Below are 17,807 nucleotides of genomic sequence, written 5' to 3' on the forward strand. Positions count from 1 at the left end.
TGAAATACAGTACACTGTTTTCTGTAGGTTTGATGGATGATTTGAAGTGCAATGTATGACTTATTGATAACTGGAATGATAAAGAGAATATAATTTCTCATGTTAAAATAAATCCTTCTAGACAAGAGAAAATTGAAAAGACAAGGTGAGCTGTCCAGTGCTACAGTGAGAGGTGTTACAAAAATGTAAGGCATATAAATCATGATAGGAAAAAGGTGGACACATTCAGTATTGAATGCAAGGTGTGGCAGTTCTGGCAACTTTTCAAAAGACAGAATTTCCACACATTTTCATTGTCATGCAGAATATGGTAATTACCAGTCTTATGCATGTAGCAAACCAACAGCTTTTGTCCAATTGCTAGAGAAGCCTGTACAGAAAGTACATCTTACATACTCTGTACATAATTCAACTTTTTCAAGTTGGTGTCCATGTGGAGGTTTTAATGTTGCTGTCAGCATCAAATAGCTGGCATTTTATGTTGGCATAGAAATCATGGCTGAGGTTCAAAAATAAGATGCTCAAATTGTTGTGGTGGAGAAGCTACGAAGGGTATTTGGTCAGTTTCAGTGTGCAGTGTAGATGGGGTTTCTTTGACTGTCGATGTTATGGTTCTGTAAGCTTTTAAAACACATTCCTTTTGTTGATTGGAGCAGGTCCGTATCAGAGCCAACAATATTAGTTCTGTGCTGCAGTATTAAGACCATTTCACAGCTGATCTGGACATGATTATGTTGAGTACAGGCTGTTCTCTACTCCTCTTAATGGAACAAACAAACAGAAACAACATAAAACTATTCTTAATGCTGAAATTCTTTTATTTTTAGTGTCCGCATTCAAAAAACGGGGGCCCTTATACAGCGATCGTGTCTGTCTGTCTGTCGTCTGACACGCTTTACTTGGTGAACACAGTAACTGGCTTGATTTTGCACCAATCTTCATCAAACTTTTGTCATACCCGCCTAGTCTCCTGTAGACGTTTTGGATTGCATTTAGCTATAATCCAATAAACGTCCTATTTTATATTAATCCTTTAAACCTGTACTTGCTCTCATTTACTGTCTTACCTAAAGCTGTCCAAAAGCATTACAGTACATTCATCACTTTATGCTGTAACCCCCTGATGCGCATGCACAAAACATACTGTTGAGTACGGTCAGAAGTTATCCATGTTACATAAGGATCTGCAGTACAGTAGACTGGCAGCCACTGTATCTGGGGAGCATTCTATTGCTTCTGCAGTACTGTACAGTAGTTTTACTTTTCTGTTCCAAGTAATGTAGGCTTAGACAGGTTTAAATTGAGGCTTTCTAACGAGGGCATTAGGGATACCATATTGTACAGGAACTACTGTGTAGTAAGTATGTGTTTTCTCCTGAAACCTCGTCATACCAAAATAGATTTATTTTCTTGCAGCAGTGAAGCATACCACAACATAGTAGTTGACTTGTTCTTGCAGTAAACTGAATATCTAGACTTCTTAAAAAAGCAGCATGCAAAGCTAAACTAAAAAAACAGCTGATCCACTTAAACACATTGGCCAGGTTGTAACAATAAAGTCAAGTTAAATCGTAGAGCCCTGTTAAAGCAGATTAGGTTAATCCACTGAGTGTCAACACCAGCGACTTGATTAAAGAGAGTTTTTTATGTGGATTTGGCTGGGGCACATACTGTAAAAAGTGTCCCTTGCTTCTACTGTATTTACTTTATACATCATACAGAACTATCTTTTAAATGGACATTGTTTGTGGGAATATGGGGTGGTTCTTTCCGGTTCCACCCATGTGATATTTTATGTAAATTCTTCATAATCTCACCCGGATCCTGAATGTTTTTCATGTTTATCTTCTGGCTAAAGTACAATATATGTTGTCTGGATTCATGTTTCGATTAGTTATGATATAGGCATCTTGCAGTACATTTCAAAACACATTTAAAAAAAATAAGTAATAATAATTAAACCAAATGGACACTCCTGATATTTGTGTATTGCGCCAAGTAGTTTATACAGTAAAAGCGATGGCTAACAGTCCTGTTGTTTTTTAAATTAGTAAACTATTATGAAACAAGCTTTCAGCTACAGGATTTAACATATGGGTTGGTTTCATGTGTAGCCAGTGGGTCTCAACAGTACACAGTTCTTGCTACAGCACAGTAGCAGCATCCTGTGATTTTTTTTCTCTTCTTTTTTTTTTCTTCTTCTTCTTCTTCTTCTTCTTCTTTATTAGCAGACACCCTTATCCAGGACGACCTTACAGTTGTTACAAAATATCAGATTACACAATATCACATTACAGATTATCATATTACAGATAAGAGCAGTTGTAAAGTACAATAAAATCAACAGCAAAAAAGAAAGATCAAATTCAGATAAACATTTAGAATATAGTAAATTACAATTACAGTAACAGGAATTCAGTGACATGTTAGCATGGCTGGTGTACTGTGATTATTTGGCAATTGTACAGATAATAAGAGTGCTTTTGAAAAGAACCTGCTGTATACCTCAAGTCATATTGAGGCCAATTGGAGTGCTGTGTGCCTCTTATTAATCAGCTTGTGATTCAGCAATGAAAGTGTCCGCTATATCTGGAGTTCTTCATGCCCTGCTTTGTGGTTTGGTGACACTGCTTAGATAATCTAACCAGACGTAGATTATCTATAGGACAGGTCTCATAGTTTTCTTTTTCAGTGTGGGAGTCAGCTTTATGCAGTTCAGATGCAGAAGGCTTTATACTACATGACCATTGATGCCAAGTAGTCAGCTGTTGTAAGAAAGTAAACCTGAATGCATGTTGTACTGTACTGTAAGGAGTGTAATACAGGCCTAGGTAATGGTCAGGCTGGTGTATTTACTGTAACACCTTACACAAATAATACACTTTTGCTATTTGTTTTATTTTTAATCCCGGGAGTGGGTGGCTACACACAGTCTACACAACACTGTGGCAGCTGTCATCTGTGCAGTTCTGTGATGCATGTACCGTCAGACTTAATACAATCTGCACTCCTGAAAAGAAATAACCCAAATAACCCATACCAAATTTGCTGCCTTGTTTTCTTTGTTTTTTTTTTTAGGGCTCTGGTACTTAGAAATGGGCTGCAAACTGTACTTTGAATAATTCCTATGGAATATCCTAGTGAAAGATAATTGATGTTTATTTTTATTTTAATCAATTGGTTACAGCTGAAAATGATCTTTTACAAATCTGGGTCATTTTACCTCAGCAGTGTCTTCAAGCATGTCGGTCAATAGGGGAAGCAGTGACAGGAAATAAACCATGAGATGATGAAGTGGAAGACTACAGTATCTGAAAGCAAGGCTTGCTAACAGATATTATGTAACCAAGTGTACTGTGGTACCAGATGACAAGAAGAGATTGAATTTTTTTTTTTGCTGCTGATATATATCCTGTCGGTGCTGGAGGGTTTGTTTAACATGCAGCACCAGCGACAGGACTTTTAACTACACAGGCTGTTTAGAATGACCGCATTCCTTTTGGGAGGAGCAGTCTCTTGCTTTCATCTTCCTGTCTGCAGTTATTTCTGTCTCTCATGACTGAAAATCTGCTTATATTTTAACAGATACAATTGTAGGGAGTATTAGAGTTTTTAGATACATAATTAAAGATAAGTAATTAATATGTGTAAAGAGAACTCCAGATAAGGGGTTTTGGGTCATTGATTAATTCACTCTCCAATTTCAGCACTGTGAGGAAAATGTATTTTGTGTCTGAAGGTTGCAGCTCAAGTACCCCTTTACAATTTTCGTTCTACTGAATAATACCACAGCTGCAATTAAAGGCAGAATAATCTGAGTAACCAATGTGGCAATGCGCCCCGTCCCTGTGTGCATTTGTGTGTTGCGTGCGTGTGTTAATGTTGGTGGATAGTCATTGGTACACGGGATATAAACGGGTCTGTGTTTCACGTGTATTTAAAAAGTGTATATTTGTATTTAGGCACGGGATTGCACATCACGCACGTGCATTTAAAATATAATATGTGAGCACGGGGTTGCACAGAATTAATTCACGTGCTGGGATTCAAGTGAATAATTAATTAGTAATTGAATCCCAGCACAACAGTATATATAGAGACACATTTTCACTCACTGGTGGTTAGGTGTTCGGGAGTGGAGAACGGGTGAGAGAGAGAGGAGTAAAATCGTCAGCGTAATTATAAATATAATAAGTGTTTTGTTTGTACTCACCATGTTTGTTCGTCTCCGTTTCACCTGTGTGTTAGTGTTTAGTCCGTTTTGTTTATATGTTTATTTTGGCGTGTAGTGCCGTGTCCAGTGTTTTTGTCTGTTCCAACCTTTTATTTGTTATTAAACGCTGAGTGCAGCCATTGCACTCAGCTCATCATCACCACCGTCTCTGTCTGTGTATTCCTTTTCTGGTCTGACGCCACCCACTCTGGCCGTCTTTGTGACACGTGGTGTCATCGTGGGATAATAGCGCCTCCAAGCGTCAGACCAGGAGAGGGGGTTTTGTGAAAAAAAAAAAAAAAAATAGTAAAGCGAGGATGGGAAGAAAGAGCTGCAGGAAGCAGCAGAAGCAGCAGCAGCAACAACAACAGCTGCAGCCCTCATCCTGCATGCCGGGCTGGGAGGAGGACAGCCACAACGGGGCAGTAGCCACCCCTCTACCCCCACTGCCACCGGGTTCCCCACCGTCCCGGGAAATATGGGACTGGCTGGTGCACCCCGAGGGGAACTTCGCCAGTGACCTCCCCATGGTTAACGATGGGAGGACTGGGAGCAACAGCACAACCCGGCATCCGTTCGTGACCTCACCATTGTGGTGCTGGGTTACCTAGCTGCAGACATGGGAGGGATGCCTTCCAGTGAGCAAGAGGGAGAGGAGCAGTCGCTGCCCTCTCCAGTACCTGAGCGGGAGGAGCCTGAGCGTCCACAGCCCGAGTGGGAGGAGCCTGAGCGTCCACAGCCCGAGTGGGAGGAGCCTGAGCGTCCACAGCCCGAGTGGGAGGAGCCTGAGCGTCCACAGCCCGAGTGGGAGGAGCCTGAGCGTCCTACGCCTGAGTGGGAGGAACCCGAACGTCCTACGCCTGAGTGGGAGGAACCCGAACGTCCTACGCCTGAGTGGGGGGAACCCGAGTGTCCACAGCCCAAAAGGGAGGAGTCGGGGCGTCCACAGCCCAAAAGGGAGGAGGTCGAGGATGATGGCTGGGAGGTTTTTTTAAAGAACCTCGCAGCAGAGTTATGCCCAGGCTGTGGGGCTTATGGGCACACGTTAGCCATATGCCCCACCCAGTATGAAGAGGAGGAACCAGCGCCCAGACGGGGGGACCGCGAGCGTCCAGCGCCCAGACGGGGGGACCGCGAGCGTCCAGCGCCCAGACGGGGGGACCGCGGGAATCCGAAGCCTGAGAGGCAGCTGTTCCCACCTTCACCAGCAGAGCAAGAATGCCTGCTGGTTTCCCCATCACAACCAGCAGAGGTAGAATGCCTGCTGGTTTCCCCAGCACAACCAGCAGAGGAAGAATGCCTGCTGGTTTCCCCAGCACAACCAGCAGAGGAAGAATGCCTGCTGGTTTCCCCAGCACAACCAGCAGAGGAAGAATGCCTGCTGGTTTCCCCAGCACAACCAGCAGAGGAAGAATGCCTGCTGGTTTCCCCTTCAGAAGCAGAGCCGCACCAGTCCGCTGCAAGAGAGGCAGAGCAGCACCAGTCCCCTGAAAAAGGGGGAGACTACACGCTGCTCCCACCTCCATCGGCAGGAGACTACACGCTGCTCCCACCTTCACCGGCAGGAGCAGAGCAGCCGGAGCTGCCTCTGCCACTTCCAGGAGCAGAGGAGCAGGAGCTGCCTCTGCCTCCGCCACCTACATCGGCAGGAGCAGAGCAGCCGGAGCTGCCTCTGCCTCTGCCACCTACACCGGCAGGAGCAAAGGAGCAGGAGCTGCCTCTGCCACTTCCAGGAGCAGAGGAGCAGGAGCTGCCTCTGCCACTTCCAGGAGCAGAGGAGCTGCCTCTGCCTCTGCCACTGCCAGAAGCAGAACAGCAGGAGCTGTCTCTGCTTCCCATACCTCCACCACGGGGAGTACGGTGGCCGGAGCCCCAGAAAGGGGAGCTGTCGGCCACGAAGAAGGGGGAGGAGGTCTGGAGACCACCAACCCCAGCAGCAGTTTCGCTGCCGGAGATCGTGGGGGAGGTCAGGAGACCTGCTCCCACTGCAGCAGTTTCGCTGCCGGAGATCGTGGGGGAGGTCCGGAGACCTGCTCCCACTGCAGCAGTTTCGCTGCCGGAGATCGTGGGGGAGGTCCGGAGACCTGCTCCCACTGCAGCAGTTTCACTGCCGGAGATCGTGGGGGAGGTCCGGAGACCTGCTCCCACTGCAGCTTCTTCGCTGCCGGCAGTACTGTGGTCGGAGCCCCACCAAAGGGAGCTACCGGCTACAAAGAAGGGGGACGAGGTCTGGAGACCACTTTCCCCAGCAGCAGTTTCGCTGCAGGAGTTCTTGTGGCCGGAGCCCCACAGGAGGGAGCTGCCGGCTACGAAGAAGGGGGAGGTCGGGGGACCACCTGCCCCCGCAGCTTTTTCGCTGCAGGACGGGACCAACAGACTGTCAGCCGTGCCACTACCGGCAGGGGTGCTGACAGCATGGCCAGCCATGGGCCCACTGAAGCCTCCCTTCCCAGCCCGAGACTTTGTCCTGGACTGCTGGATTTTTAAGGGGGGAGGTGGCCGTTGAGGCCATGTGTGCTGCGCACAAGGGGGGGTATATGTGGCAATGCGCCCCGTCCCTGTGTGCATTTGTGTGTTGCGTGCGTGTGTTAATGTTGGTGGATAGTCATTGGTACACGGGATATAAACGGGTCTGTGTTTCACGTGTATTTAAAAAGTGTATATTTGTATTTAGGCACGGGATTGCACATCACGCACGTGCATTTAAAATATAATATGTGAGCACGGGGTTGCACAGAATTAATTCACGTGCTGGGATTCAAGTGAATAATTAATTAGTAATTGAATCCCAGCACAACAGTATATATAGAGACACATTTTCACTCACTGGTGGTTAGGTGTTCGGGAGTGGAGAACGGGTGAGAGAGAGAGGAGTAAAATCGTCAGCGTAATTATAAATATAATAAGTGTTTTGTTTGTACTCACCGTGTTTGTTCGTCTCCGTTTCACCTGTGTGTTAGTGTTTAGTCCGTTTTGTTTATATGTTTATTTTGGCGTGTAGTGCCGTGTCCAGTGTTTTTGTCTGTTCCAACCTTTTATTTGTTATTAAACGCTGAGTGCAGCCATTGCACTCAGCTCATCATCACCACCGTCTCTGTCTGTGTATTCCTTTTCTGGTCTGACGCCACCCACTCTGGCCGTCTTTGTGACACCAATTAAAATGTTTTTTTGTAATGTTTATGCACACCGGTTTAGATATATATATATGTTAGTGTTGTAAATTGAACCCTGACGTTGACGTTGACATCGATTATCGTGCAAATTCTAACTACGATTATCGATCATTATCAAGATAAAATGCTTTTAAAAAAAAAAAAAGGAAAAAAAAAAATCCCTCACAGTAATAGTTTAAAGGAACAACCCGTCATCTTTAAGAAAGTTTACAAACGAGAGGAAGCCATTCGGCCCATCTTGCTCGTTTTGTTGTTAGTAGCTTATTGATCCCAGAATCTCATCAAGCAGCTTCTTTTTTCCTTGGTCTTTTTCATAGATTCCTTCTTCAATTTCAGTATGTCCCATATGATATTTGTAATGCACATTTTTATTGCCTGCGTGCATTACCTTACACTTTTCTCTATTAAATGTCATTTGCCATGTGTCTGCCCAGTTCTGAATGCTGTCTAGATCATTCTGAATGACCTTTGCTGCTGCAACAGTGTTTGCCACTGCTCCTATTTTTGTGTCGTCTGCAAATTTAACAAGTTTGCTTACTATACTAGAATCTAAATCATTAATGTAGATTAGGAATAGCAGAGGACCTAATACTGATCCCTGTGGTACACCACTGGTTACCTCGCTCCATTTTGAGGTTTCTCCTCTAATCAGTACTTTCTGTTTTCTACATGTTAACCACTCCCTAATCCATGTGCATGCATGTCCTTGAATCCCTCCTGCATTCAGTTTGAGGATTAATCTTTTATGCGGGACTGTGTCAAAAGCTTTCTGGAAATGTAAGCTTTCTGGAGATGTTGCATCCTCAAGAAAATCAAGCAGGTTAGTTAGACACAATCTCCCTTTCCTAAAACCATGCTGACTGTCTCCCAGGATTCTGTTACCATATAGGTAATTTTCCATTTTGGATCTTATTATAGTTTCCATAAGTTTACATATAATAGAAGTCAGGCTTATTGGTCTGTAGTTACCTGGTTCGGTTTTGTGTCCCTTTTTGTAGAGCATGGTATAAAAAAACTCCTGTTTTAAAGTCCTGATGTTTTAAGACACATTTGATAAATACACAAATATAGCACTTTCCAATTTTCATATTCCTGCCGTCACTAGCCTTTGCCTTGTTTTGTGTAAAGTCTGACAAATTTCCAGTGTAAACATAATGGTAAATTTTAAAAAAAGAAACAAAAAAGAAAATAAACCCGTCCAAATGAGGGGAAAAAAGGTTTGAAAACGACATTAACATTATGGCCTATTTACATGGAAATAATTCGATCTCTCATTTTTTTTTAAAATTTGCTGTTGGTTAAAATTTATGAATTACGTGCCCCTGCTTCTGCGAGCGAAAGCAGCATTCCCTTTCAGTGTGCCACAGCTGCAGAGATGCATTTCAGTTTTTTTCTGTCATATTTTAATCAAAACTTGACATGACTTTGCATAGCCACTTAGATTTGTATTATCTGCAGTGAATACAACTTCATTTTTCCAAACACTACATTAGAGGTAGCCTACCCTTTCCTGCAATGGAACTTTTCACTGCGACTCCGGATGATCATTTTATTTTGCGTCTCCATACTTGAATATGTATAATATATTTCATACATGTATGTGGATTTATTATTAATTGACTTAATGCCCACATCACAACCAAGATATGTAGAATATTTCTTTCATACATGTATAGGCCTAATCAATCTACATACCACGTCGCAACCAAAAATGCGCCACATACTGCCTGGAGCGCTCAGAGAAGCGTTTCGCCCACCTGAATTTACTTATACAGTACATTACTAAGGCCCTACCTATTTCACGACCGTGAAAAACGTGACACAGACCGTGAAATTCATTCTTCACTGTGAAAACTGTCTATTTTGTGTACCTTTACCCTGCACTTAAATCCAATTAAGTTACGTGTATCAGTCAAGGTTCCTGGTGTGATTATAAGCTTGTTTCAATTTCAAAAAGAAAACTGGACAGGATTTATTGATTGACACTTAACAGCAGCCAATAACCACTCTGGGCTCTCCTCACTGATAGGTAGGTATGGGCATCTGGGGCAGGTTTAGTATCCTAGGAGATCTCAACTGATATTGTTAAGCAAGTGAACATTTTGCAAGTGTCCAAAGTGAATAAAAAAAATCTACAATAATTACTGCAGCGGATCGTGTACAATAATATTGCATTCTACTGGTGGCAAACTATGTTGTACAACCTGCAGTGTTTCACATACGCCAAGCTACGATCCAGCGGCATTTAGACTGAGACAGCAATCAAAAACAAAAAAGGTTGCGGATAGTGCATTGCTCAAAACGAAAAGGTAAAAAAAAAAAATTCTAAAACAGCGGCACGTGACAGTGTAGTAATGTTAAATGTTATTAGTTTCGCTCAAGACAGACAGCTACAGTTGGGACTGATTTAAAATAATATGTATAAAATACATTAAGAAAGCAGGTTGCTCTTGATCTCTGCATCCTGTATTTGTTCACAGACGCATATTCTCAGTAACTTTTAGAAGCAACAACACAGATTCCGTTCTTGACAGTAAGTTAATATATACAGGACACGTTTTTAATTTCATGGAATATTCGATTTCATTAAAATATTATCGATTTGTTATCGTGGCGTCCCAATCAATAAATAATTCGATTACTATCGTTACAAGCCTAATTATGTATAAATATATAATCAATTAATTCAAGGTCATTATTTTCTTAAATTTCATTTTTATTTTGGAGTATTCCTCCGTACCCCCTGTGACTGAGAAGTACCCCCAGGTGTACGCGTAACACCGGTTGAAAACCGCTGTTGTCCAACACATCTAACAAAAGCACATCTTTATTTCAGTAATGATTTATACAATAGGTGTACAATATAGTAAACGCACAGGAGCAGAGAAGCAATACAGTCAGTAGCAAGTCAAACTGCTCCTGAAGTGCAAGGAAAGTTTTTCCTCTCTCGTTGAAATCAGTTGCATAATATTGATATACTGGGTCGAACTTTGATCTGTAGTTTTTGAGACAGGTGACTGTTTGTTTTTTTAATTTATTTTTTCACAATGCTGACGCTTGAGTTGCTGAGCTGTTAAAGCTACTACACCCATGTACCAAAAGCATTTGGTAAGTCTTTCAACTGTACAAATGTTTGTAAACGTGCACACTAACAGCAGTAAACTAGGCATTACCATTGATATAGTTTAATAAAGCATGTCAATATTGCCCTCTCCAAAACACGCACTGTTGAGAATGAAAACAAAATGATATATCAAGCAAAATAAATCAAAATGCAGTCCAAACCATGTTTCGTTTTATTCCTGTACTTTCTTTGACATCCACGTAAGGCTTGTGTTAGGTACAGTAATGCTTGAAGATCACAATATTCATGTACCGTACAGGAAATATCAGCACTAATTACATTTACAAAAGCAGCCTGTGTTTAGCATTCCCCAGAGAGAATGGCTGTGAGCTATAAACCTGATCCTATAAAATAAATCAGACAGATTGGAATATGGCTCTAGAATTAAACTTTCCGGCACCAGAAGGGGCAACACTTTTTGTATAATTTCCTTCCAGCAGTGGGGAAAAAATACCTTGTGTGTCTCCAGCGATAAATTACTGTTTGATGTCATAGTGCTGAGTTTTGAAGATTAACTGTTGATAAGAGGGAACAGATCAAAGGGACATGGTGGGAAACAGAGGTAGTTTCAGTTTGTGCCTGGGGGTCCTCGCCTCACCATATCACGCATATCTTTACCTGATTTTGAAACCTACAGTAAAAGTACTTTATTCGTTTATTTCTGTCAAATTGGAAATTATGTTGAAAGAAGTGATTTTAAAGGTGGTGTGTTTTAATTTTTTACTTTGCTTATGAGTTGAATGACATGCACCATCTGATGTAATTATTACTATTGCTTCAATACTGTACGTTAGCTAAATGACAAACAAACCTTCCAGTTCACACTCTCCCATGTTCCTGTAATTTTGCAATATTATGGTAGTTAAAACGTTTAAGATGTAGCGTTGTGTAATTCTGTTTAAATGTGAAGTTGCAGGGGTATTTAGGAGCAGGGTGTTGTAAACATGTTGCATTAATAACGTCAGCTGGCTACATATCATCTGAACTGTATTGTTTGCTATTGTTTTTAGAATTAATTGTAGTCCTCGTACCATAGATTCGGCTGCTTTGTGTCCTGTCGTTTTTACTTCCTCTTTAGTTTCTAAACTTCTGACAATTTGTTTCCTTCCGCACCATTTCATCATAAGGGAAATTGATGCACAACTGAGTTTTTAAATCGCCAAGCAATTCTCAACATCTTTTATATTAAGTCAATCCTTTAAGAAGGTAGAACAGTGTCCTACTGTACAGCAAGGCAGTTTATTTTAAAAGGAAGATACCTGAAAAGACCCTTTAATCAAACATTTCTGGAAATTGCAACCAGTGAAACAAAGTAAATGTATTGTCTTTCCAAAGTCTTTTCTCCTCACCCAGAAGCAGGGGGTTCCTCCTGTCAACAGTACAAGGCAGTACACTGTATTGAACATGAGCCGCTGTGTTTCAGGTGTGCGGCCTCTCCTCTACCTTAGCTGGTCTTTAAAAAAAAAGAATGATGCTGACATTGTTGATCAATAACTGGCTGTGTAAAGCGGCACTGAAAGAAATGTAATGAATTATCACTTTGCTCTTTTCTCCTGGGGATGATTGACTGCTCTGCTGTGCTTTGCACAGTGAGGACGGAACGATCTGGGATATTAGATCAATGTGAGTTTAGACTGCATTGCTGATTTAACCAATGAAAGAAGCCTATTGTCCAACAGGAAATAGTCTAAGTTGGAGAAAGAGTGGTGGACAGGAGAAAAGAAAGATTAGTCCCTAGCAGTAGGAAACATAAATCTCCATGGGTCCAATACCCTGTACTGGTCAAGGAAGGAACGTAAGACGATTTGGAAAGAGAGGCAGATTTTGTAGATGAGCGATCAAGACAAGGATTAAGCACACAATTATATCACCTCCAATAATTAAACGGTGGGTGTGAATGTCTGGCAAAGATGAAAGTAATTTAGAAATAAACTGGCTATCATCACAGTTGGGAGCATAAATGTTGGCCAGAATCACTGGGTTATTCCAGAGATTGCCTGTCACGATCACATACCTTCCATTAGAGTCAGCGATTACTTTGTCAACAGTAAAGGGGATATCTTTATGAATTAATATTGTTTCCCCTCTGGATTTGGAATGAAATTTAGTGTGGAACAGATGCCCCACCCACCCCCTACGAATACGAAATTGATCAGTAGTGTGAAAATGAGTTTCCTGGAGGAAAGCTATATCCACTTTTAGATGTAAAAGATGGCTTAGTACTTTATTTCTTTTAACTGGGTGGTTGAGTACTTTGACATTCCAAGTGATAAAGTTAATAGGGCTCTCGCCCGCAGAAACCCTTCTATTTACCATTCACTGATGAGGGTGAAAAATAAATAAATATTGGATAAGAGAAAATATCCCCCTTTCGGAGTACTGAAGAGTTGCAAAAAGCAAGGACATATAGGTGTTTGTGTGTTTATGGATGAAGGAGCCTCCCAACCCCTTTACACCGCCCCAAACGAGATGTACGCACACCCAAGAAAACTGCAATATCAGAAATGTGCATCTTGCACAGGTTGAGTACCACTTAGATACTCATGCTCCTGCATACACAATACACATAGTTTGCAGACCTAGGAAACACATATATATATATATATAAAGCTTGAAAAGGTTATATAAAAATGCAGATTACAAAGTATGTGTATCAGTCAAATGTCTGAGTGGGTATTAATAGTACCATTATTACCAACACCAAGTCTAACAACTGAGAACTATAATAATAGGAAAGACAATAATTAAGTTCAGTGTGATTTCCTGCAGAGAACCAAAATCCTGAGAAAAATAATCAAACAAACAACATGGTAACATTAACAACAGTGATACCAGTAGCTATCGCTGCATGGATTTTAAAGGTCAGGTGGCAGATGCTGTACAGCTAGAGATTTAACAACAATCATAATAATAAAGAAAATAAAATTAAAGCAGATTAGTTAAATTAAATCAGACCCAGGGTCCAGCACAAATAAAATTACAAGCACAACAGCACAACTGCATTGATATTTGATCCATTACAGTTGTACTGTGTACCGTAAATGTAAGAACCAAAAGCCAGCACACCCAGAAGTGAGCATGTACTGTATTCCTTTAAAAAAAAAAAAAAAAAAAAAAATTCGGAAATAGGCAGCATTACAATGAAAATTAAAAATTGGGAGATTAATCTATTATACAAATTATATGTTACACAACTGTGAGTAACCCCAGGTCCGATCAAAATAATAAATAACAAGGTAACATACACCTGCTGCGAAACATTCACACACCCCAATGCAAGGACATTTCCATACACCGGAGTATGCAAACCCCAGACAACCACATTTGCAAAATAAAAAAAAGATACTTGACGGGGGGGAGAAAAAATAGATAAATAATAATAATCATAAAACAATACGATAAGAGTTATTGTTATGTACATACACATATACAGATGCATACAGGCACACACACAGCTATAGCTATATACACACATACATCCAGAAAGTAATTCAAATTAAACAAAGCAACCCCACACAAATTGGAAATGAACATACCATGTAGTTAAACATGACCACAGTAACATAAATAATACCTTTTTTTTTAAATGGATAATAATAATTTATATATATATATATATATAATCATTAAAAGTCCAGAAGCCAGCAAAGGTTCAGCACCACAGTTTGGTAGAATGTCCTCAGAAAGCTTGGGTAACAATGCCGTGGAAATGGCATTGTAAAGTGAAGGTGAAGTTTATTACATTCCACATAGCAGAAAGTCGCAACAAAATAGATATAATATATACAGTCTGTATAAAAATCACTGCAAAATATTTTCAGGAAGTTGGGTGCTGTTAAAGCAAGGCATTTCAGAATGACTGCTTGCCTTTTTTATGTCCCATGAGATTCTGGCTCGCTCTAAAGCAGCACAATGGGTTTTTGTCCCAGATGGCTTTCCATAGAGATCACTATGTGTGCGTGCGCATAATCTGGTTTGTTTACTTTTTGCTGTCTAAAACTTTCAAATCAAGGCTCAAGAGCTGTTGTGTTGATTCTGTGTTTTTTATATATAATCTCACATATCACATGGAGCTCTTTTTCATTTACCATTTTTTTAAACTGTCACGCAAATTTTGGTGAGAGAGTAAAAAGTGTAAGGTATTTTTGTCATTTCTAGCAAATATGAACATCTGATTTTTGTATCTGAATACATTGCAACAAAATATTAGTTTGAATATTCGGATATTTTTCCCAGCACTAATTTCAATATTGTTTTCTTAATTTGTATGCCGTTTGTTATAAATATACCATCATCTTCTGATCAGCAAGGCTTTACATTTTAAATAGAGCAAAATGATTAGCTACTGTAGACAACTGCACTTGATTTCCTTCTGTAACTAATAATTACTGCCCTCCTTTGGTGTATGTATTGCAGCTGTGGATCTGGTAACAAAGGAGGGAAACGTGCATATCAGGACACAATTTATGTATAAATTATAGAGGAAGCACAAAGTACTACTGCCATGTCGTTTTGGCCTGCCTTATACTGCATCTACTACCTGTGTTCTGTCGCCCTGAAAACATGTCAATCGTGTCCTGCTCCCTTGACCCTCTGTGTCTTCTATAGACTAAAGCAGTGGTGTGCAAAGCGGGGGGGGGCACAGAGAGTCAGTAAGGGAGGCGTGACTATGACTAGAGGCAGTTCTGTAAAATTATTATTATTTTTTTTAAAGGATAGAACATTTTAAATAAATACATAAATGACAGGTAATTAGTTTGTCTGAAGTGGCGAGTGTCAGTAAAACTGCAGTGAACAGAGCCGAAATGGCGGCTTCCACGTATTTAATGTAAATCGTGTTCTGATTTAACTTAATACATAAATGTTAACAACACATTCTTAAAAGTTTTGAATGTGTACATTCTTTTGGCATTGTAGTGCGCAGTGGGGGAGGGGAAGCGGACACATTGACTCTCGGAGTGTAAGGGTAGTTCAGCAGCATACAATGCCAAATCAAACACGTCAGTGGGCTCACTTAGCTTCAGATTTAGCTGGCAAAATAAATATTTATTTTGTGAAAACCCACATTTATTTTTTCATATTTAATTGCTGAACGATAATGTTTTGTCAGATTTATCAGTTAGGTAAAAGTTGACTCTCAAAGGATTTAATTTCACTGATGTATTTGTTGTAAAGCCAGATTTAACATGTCTGCTAAATTTGGACTCCCAAGTTTAAAAAAAATATTTATAGACTGGTTTTCAATGTTACATTTATACATTATATCTGAAAGTACAATTTTGAAAACTTGTAAGAATGTGTTTGTTACCATTTATGTATTTTTAGCTAAATCTGGACTTTTTGGTGGTTAAATCTACGGAAGAATATGCGATTTATATTAAATCAGGAAAACCAACACCTGTTAAAATATAGTGTCAGCGGGGGATGAGAGGCTTAACAAAATGTATGCTAAGTAAGGGGCGCGGCATATAAAAAGTTTGCACACGACTGGACTATCCTGTTTGAACCTGTATCACAATGGTAGGAGGCTGTGTGGTCCAGTGGTTAAAGAAAAGGGCTTGAAACCAGGAGGTCCCCGGTTCAAATCCCACCTCAGCCACTGACTCACTGTGTGACCCTGAGCAAGTCAGTTAACCTCCTTGTGCTTCGTCTTTTGGGTGAGACGTAATTGTAAGTGACTCTGCAGCTGATGCATAGTTCACACACCCTAGTCTCTGTAAGTCGGCTTGGATAAAGGCGTCTGCTAAATAAACAAATAATAATAATGGTGATGCAAATTACTAGGAAGAACAAGTTGAAAACTTTGAAACACAGTAGCTGCCCTCCTATTGCTTCAAAATATTTATCAAAATACCTATTTGCATGATGATTCTTTCAACCTCATAAACTTTAGATATAACTGTAGCATATGTAAGAAATGGCAGTGCACTTAAGATTTGAAGAATGATTTCATAGCTTTGTGGAATTACACAACAAGCAAGCAAGTTAAGCATGCAATACCTGATACTGAAGATAAAAATGTAGGCCTAGCCAGCATATCATGCTTTAGGCACAACCTCCAATAATGAGAAAATATGGTCAAGCAATGTGAGTGAATGGAGGGAGGTGTACTGTAGAGGGTAAGGTGGCTCAGCTACGCTAGATCAAGACATTCTAATGCGCAATTTTTTGGTGAAATCAAAGAAAGCAGAATTATGAGATGGGACTATTTGGGCTGTGTCCAAAACTGAAGAGGAGACAGATGGGCAGTTCATTGCGGGGGATGAAAGAACAGTGTTGCCTGTATTGCCTGGCTCTGAGACAGCATCTGCAATTGGCAGTTGGAGCAGTTACGTACTGTTAAGGTGTTTTTTTTGTGGGGTATTGCATCTACAGTGGAGAGCTAAATTGCTGACTGCAGTGCAAACCATTTTGGTATCTGTGGGAAGTTAGTGTTGGTGTAATTTATATGTGGAAATGGGTTTATTGTGTATCTTTTTGGAGTTGTTATGTTTGAATTAAATGATTGTTTACTGACGAGAGCTCTGTTGAGACTTGCTGCCTGCTAGGTTCGGTTGAGAGGAAGGGAAGCGAGTGATTGGCTATGCCTGTCCTCAACCAGCAGGTGGGCGGGTCTCGACTGCGTGTCCGTCAGCATAAAAACATCTGGTGTGGATCGTTCTAGGGCCTAGAACGATTGTGTCGGAAGGAGGCGGGGCAATCCTCCGGAGAGGAACCCTGTGAAGGGACACTGGGTCCCCCCCTTAGGATGAACCGTAAGGGTTCATCCTACATTCAAACATTAATACATATATCAATCAGGTACCCTTTTTCCATCACTGACATACACCCATATATCCAACACCTTAATCCCAACAATATATCCCTAATGATCTTCCAAGAATCTAGGCGACTGCAAAGCCATGCTACACACAGGGGCGCTGCGTACACTCAGGAGGAGAGCGTCTGCTCTGCAGGAACTACAGCTACGCACAATCCCGAAACTGCAACACGGTACTTGTGAAGGCAATGCCCAGCCAAGGCCGTATGAAGAAGCAGAAGTCGTCATATGAATACCGGCTCATAAGTAGGTTAGTTTAGGGGATATTGATCCCAAGTAATGTTTAGCGAGGGTTATGTAGTATAGGAGATTCCTGGAGTGGGACACCTCGTTCAGTAAGGCTAGCGCTTGCCCTGTGTTTTCACCTTTTTTTGTAGTTTTTATACCGTGTTTTATTTTGCCTTTTTGTACAGTCTCCTGTATGTGTCCTCTGTGCGTTACCATCGCTGGTAGGGTCACATGACCTGAGCGGCATTT

The 17,807-nt window shown here is 41.1% G+C and overlaps 1 protein-coding gene across 2 annotated transcripts in view; it reads left to right on the forward strand.

Moving 5' to 3' along the window:
- LOC117402466 (intersectin-2) overlaps positions 1-17,807 on the forward strand; it is an 81,416-nt gene that overhangs the window by 1,297 nt on the left and 62,312 nt on the right. The gene's annotated exons all lie outside the window — the stretch shown is intronic.

This window comes from Acipenser ruthenus, chromosome 5 (assembly GCF_902713425.1).
Source record: "Acipenser ruthenus chromosome 5, fAciRut3.2 maternal haplotype, whole genome shotgun sequence".
In the NCBI taxonomy this organism is placed as follows: Eukaryota; Metazoa; Chordata; class Actinopteri; order Acipenseriformes; family Acipenseridae; genus Acipenser; species Acipenser ruthenus.